Source organism: Thermothielavioides terrestris, chromosome 1 (assembly GCF_000226115.1).
Source record: "Thermothielavioides terrestris NRRL 8126 chromosome 1, complete sequence".
Lineage (NCBI taxonomy): Eukaryota > Fungi > Ascomycota > Sordariomycetes > Sordariales > Chaetomiaceae > Thermothielavioides > Thermothielavioides terrestris.
This window is the reverse complement of record NC_016457.1, coordinates 7,655,240-7,661,239: the sequence shown is the minus strand read 5'-3', so window position 1 is coordinate 7,661,239 and position 6,000 is coordinate 7,655,240.

The following is a 6,000-nucleotide window of genomic DNA, read 5'->3' as shown; positions in this document are numbered from 1 at the left end:
GCACGCCGAACGTGGGTTGCTCCTATCACAGTCTGTCCTGTACACAAACACAAGCGTTGAACTTGCGATGGAACGCACTCTCTCCAGAGCACGCAGTGTGCCTCAGGCATGCCTCCTTTCACTCTCAATCTACTCTGTAAATGAAGACACCGCCAGGCTTCGAAAGTCCCAAATCAGAGCACCTGCCACTGGCAGAGATTTACGCCAAGCCCATTTCGCAGCCCTGCTTGCAGCAGCCGACCCGTACCGATCCCGAACCTGCCGCACCGCCGGCGAGCAAGCGGGATGCCACGCATCTCACACACACACACACACGGCACGTCAGGCAAGATCATCGCATGTCCTAATTATGCAAGCGAAGCGGAGCCCCGTTAACAAATCTCCCCGCGACCGCCGTACCGCAGTAAGCTGCTGGCAAGCTCGTTCAGCCGCCCAATTAATTAAAGTCTGGGAACTTTCATCCCCTTCCGCTGCCTTGCCCTTCCCGTCTCTGAAGGCTCGCTGGGGGAGGGTAACACCAAGAGCCCAAACGCCAAGCAAGCAATAGAAAACGAAGCAATTTTGGGAAATAAACAGCCAATCCCAGGCAGGCCTGCAAGCCGGTGAGCTTCTGGCCTCTCCAATCGGAGTCGGGCGGGCATCGCGGGGGCCAATAATCATGCAGTGTTGGGGGCCATTCGCTGAGATAGGTATGTATGAAGACACGGTATTCAGCTGGAGGGGGTGAACAGAGGAAGAGGGCTGGTCGAGGGATGAGGCGGAGGAGTGAAGGAAAGAGACTCCTGCATATGTGCATGATCTCAGGCTTGAATAGAACAGGAAGGTGTTTAGTGAGTGAACACAAGCCAAGCCGCCCTCAAGCTCTCTACACTTACTATTTAGTTCTAAGTATGGAGGCAGAAATACGGCACGCTATTCCTATAGGGCAAAGCGGCACTACCAAAACATAAGGATATTCATGGAAACGCGGTAGCGAGACAACCAAATCCAGCGAACGACCCCCCCCCGCAGTCGCATCTGCTGCGTTTCTCCCGTTGTGAATTCACTGTGTAGCCCCTTCATTGTGGCACAACTCTGTTTAAGAGCAGAAGCGTTGAGAGTAGCCAACACTCGAAAAAAACACGGCAAGGAAGCACCCGGTTACATTTTCAAACTGCTCAAAATGGGCCTTGCATGACAACCAACACCTGAAACATATATGCGTACCGTATGCGAGCTACTGTGTAAAGTCCAATGCAAAAGCCCGAATAGATGTATGTAGATAGTTAATGCCAGAGAGCCTCAGACAAACTGGAACTCTTACGGAGACACTCAGCCTCAAAAGGAACAAACCGAAAGTTGCCATACTACCATGGGCAAGAGAGATGATACCTTTCTTGGTTGATTCCTAATGAAATGCAACGAAAGGATTATTAGCCTGGATGACATCTAATGTACACTAGAGCCATGTGGAGTTGCGACATCGTATGCCAGATCACTTGCTTACACTACGCTGTGATAGTCAACAATGACCAAACAAACGCCTGCGGACCGGAACCCGCACCAGGTCAAACCTCCCACGGGTCCAGAACCCACCCCTGCAAACACCGCTGCCCCCGTGGTCGCCCGTTTGGGGAACGGGAACATGTTTGCGGAGAAGACCGGCATTGCCTGCCGAGATCCCTGGAAAGGGAATGGGGTACCAACAAAGGACAGAGTTTGGGCGAGGTGGAACGTCTGCAACTATCCGCTTTTTTAACCCATGCTACCGTTGAAGCAAGACATACATGTCTCAGTAGTAGCCAATCAATGACAGGACCGACTAACGGTATTTCAACCACGCATCTCAACTCAAACTTCAGGAGGGGCCAGAGTCCTCTGGAGAATCGGGCGCCAACCACCAAACACTCGCAAACACTTGGTTGAGGTATTCAAAGCTGGTAGACAGGGAACACTTTGCCCAGCCAGATTCATTCTCGCATTGGACAGCTACCACCGCGCGATCCAACCTAAGCCCGGAAGAAATCTCAAGACTACTACCTCAAGGTCATAGCGGGGACGGCAACTGAGCGTATAAGTAAGGTTCTGAAACCGGTACATACCACGTTCGAACAGGCAGAGCCCACCCAGCCCCGGAACCGACATTAACACTTTTCTGGTTCATGTCATCTGCCTGTTGTTTCACGTAGTATTGTGACAGCGTACGTACACTCATCGTAGGTAGTTCTGCGCATGGCATATCTGCAAGATCCCCTCAAAAGCTGCATTAGTAGCAGTGGTAAGTAGCCTTAGCAGCAGGCCCGTTCAGTTTGTGACTAACTATTCCGAAACTATCAGTCAACGGCGTTGCAGCACGTCCCCGGTCCAGGTTCTGGTTACTTGCAGGCTGCACTTCCGGCGGCGCGCACTTAGCCGGCAATGAACCTGGTTGAGGGGGACGTTGCAAACACTGGCAAGTAAGCCAAACAGGGTGTAAAATGAGAGAATGAAAATGGGGAAGATGGATCACAATGAGCACGCGAAAGGTGTAGAGAGGAACAAAATGTGGCAAGACAAAGCCGAAAGTCAAGGGGAGAGCACAAGGAGGAGAGGGAGGGGAGAGACAGTGGAACGAGATCTGGACCAATGATGACTCAACGGAAGGTAGACACTGAACCTCTAGGAGCCCACCACGAAACATGGACAGCCCGACTGCGAGCAGATCTCCCTTCCGAAACCTTTAACATAGCAGTCCAGAAAAATCTCCCCTTTCATTCACCTGATGATCGCCACATACCCGAGCAACCAACAAACCACCCTCAAACCTCCTCTCAAGAAAGCCCTCCTCCAGCAGGGCACCGAGACAGCGGTACCGTTCCAAGCCCAGGCGTGGGCCCGCCCCAGCCAGCCAGTCAGCCAGTCAGTCGGAGCAGAGCCCCGTCTCGTCCGAAGGCACGCCAACCCAGCGCGTTCGGCACAGCCGGGGTTAGCGGACGCCTCGGAGTCGGGGCAATTAAAAGGGTTCCGATGACGGATTGGACGGGGCGGTCTAACGACAGATGGATGGAATGTACATACAGTATCAGGACGGAGGCAACTGTGACATTTGAGAAAGTGACGCACGTGTTCGGCGCTTGATTAAAGGCCCGGCCGGGTTCAGTCTGGGTTCTGCGGTGTACAGCGTCTTCCAATGGGATTTCCTACCAAGTATCAGGTAGGCAGGAGAAACACCTCGAGTGCGAGGAAGGGTGGCTACAATACGGATACCAACACTACCTTGGACGTCTAGAAAGACGAAAGGGCTGGGCCGGCGAAGGGGCTCGAAACGAAGGATTGGCTTAAGGGCGTGGCTCGATGCCAACGTGGCAGCTTTCACCCAGCTCCATCCATCTCCGTCAGGATTCATCAAGCGGGCTCGTGAGAGGAAGCGCGGCGCGTAAGGGTCCGGTAGAAGTAGCGGCGCTGGACTAAGAGCCGCAGCCCAAAATATACAGTGTTTATCTAACTATATTGATTGACCGGCAGGGCCGTTCGTTTACGTCGTGATATTTTTGGACTCCCTCCCGCCGCGCCGCAAGCGGCAACCGGGCCCGCGCTGGCCGGCCTCCGCGGGACGCAAATTAAGGGGAACGCACACACACAGCAGACCGGCGCTGCTCGCTGCTGGTGGGAGAGCTTTTGAACAAATTGCACATCATGCGTTACGGCAGGGCTGACAGGAACGTGATGCATGCGTACGGGGGTGAGTTGCTGCCCGGATTTGTCCATGGCTCGCGGTCCAGGTTCGATGCGCTTCTGCTCCCTTTCGCCAAGAAGCTACACTACGTATCATGCGGTGAGTTTTTCATTTGGAATCGTTGCAACGGGACTCAAAAGGAAGAGACGAAAGCCCGCCCCGGCGGCCCCGACGACGAATTGAGCGGGTCCGGCTTATTGCACTGGATGGGACCATGAGGCGCCAGCCGGGAGTATCTGGGGAAAGACGGGGCTGAACCGGGAAATCGCGGTGTGACAGAGGCGTGAGACGGGCACAGCAGGTCATCGTCGCCGGGTGGTTCGAACCACGGCCACGGTAAGGCCAGGTCAGGTAGTTATCGCAGCGGACCGCGTTGAAACCGGGCTGCGGCAGCTGCGTGGAGCTCGTTGGAGGTGGTCCACAATGGAAGGATACATGCTGTGTGCGAAGATTTGGAATACTTAACACAACGCTTTGCAGGTTGAAGCAATTCAACAAGCGGTCAGACAGATCTGCTGTACAGTCGGCTTTCCCGGGGTGGTGCGGAGTGCGGCAGTGACAATCCCGGTGCCGAACGCTCGCGTACACCACACTAGTGTATGTACACTAGAGCACGACATGGTGCTTCAGACTCGGAGATCGCAACCGAGACTGTTTCTCGAAGCCTTCTAGACGTCTTGTGATCCGCGATCTGAAACGCCGGCGGCATGCGTGTCCGATGTGCGGAACAGGCAGTTGCTACATACACTAGTGTACGATCCCACGGCGGATCCAGCGACGTCGCTTCGAAGATTATCAGTGACACCCCCGGATTTGAGCACCCTGCCACTCCGGATTCCGATTTGGGCCGACGAAGCTCGCGAGGGTCCTTGGCCTGACGGAGCCAGGTCTCCCGGCGTCCCTGCCATTGCCCGTCTCGATCGTCCAGATGCACCTCGTTGGGGCAGCCGAGGAAAAGTGCATCTCGACTCAACAAGGCTTAACAAACCACTTATAGGGGCATGGGTGAGGAAGGGACCCTGCTCGCCATTGGCCGGGGCCGGGTTCTCCGCACCCACGACTGCTTTGGGAAGAGCAAGCAAGAGGTTGGGAGGGCCCACGTCAAAGCAAGTGCATACCGTTGTCTTCACAGTCGGATGATCATCTGCACTCATGTGAGTGGAGACGTTGTGACTTGGAACTCGCTGGCGTTGAGGCTAAACGGTCTCAACATTGATGAAAACAGGGAGTGGTCTTCAGCGTGACGACATCGAGAATCACACTAACTTCAAAACCTGCCTGCTGACGGGCGAGACTTCCTTTCCCCCTTGGGGACGGCTTGGTTGTCCAAGAGAACGTCAGCGGGCGGTGCACCCAGGCTGTCATGGCGAGATGAGAACCCCGCACGCTCGCTGTAACCATACCCGGGCCCTCACCTCATGCTAGTGTACACAACACTACTGTGTGCACTATAGCAAAAGCCGTCTTATAGCTCGGTTGCTCTTCCGTGCCAGCCGAGCAGATCCTGGTTACACGCTGAGGTACTCTGCAACTCCGCCTAATGACGAGCGTGGCAGTTCCTGTAACCAGGCGAAGACTGCCCGGTGGGGCTGTACAAATAGGCACGACTCGGAGAAGAAGGCGGCCGGTGACAGGCTCGAGTTGGGACGATGGTGAAGAACAGGGACTGGCATCAGCGGGCAACGGGCAAGCGCATCATGATAACAACACGCTGCTGCTGGCTGATGGGCAAACGACGCCCAGATGTGGTGCGCGAAATGTTGGGGTTGCCATGGCTCGGATAAGGTAGCCGGGCTGTGAGTGCACACAACACGCTGCGCAACGGGCATGTGAGAGGAGGCGCGACAAGGATGTCCAACAAGGAGGGGTTCTTGAACTTGCCAGGGGTCCGCCCGCCAGCGAAAGCAGTTGGCAAATTGTGGATGTAACTATCCCCGGCAGAGCCGCGACAGCGGCTGGTGGGTTGTGAGAGGGTGAGATACAAGGCTTGCAGTTGCTGTCACGGTCTTTTGCCCGGAAATGTCACTCAACCAAACCGGGGCCGCCCGAGACAATATCGCGTAGTTTCTGCGGTAGTGAATTCCGCAATCTTTGTTATTGAGAAAGCCGTCGCTAGGTAACGTACTGTGTAGGGAGCAGTTCAAGTTGATGAAGCGCATCGTCGAAACCAGGTTCTGGCAACAGGTGTGTTGTCGGTAGCGGACGGGAAGAGGCGAAGGCGAGTCCCATCGCCAAGTACCGTACTGCGTCAACACTGGAGTTCGAAACCCAGGTAATGAGAAACCATTGCGGCGGCAGTGGGCGAT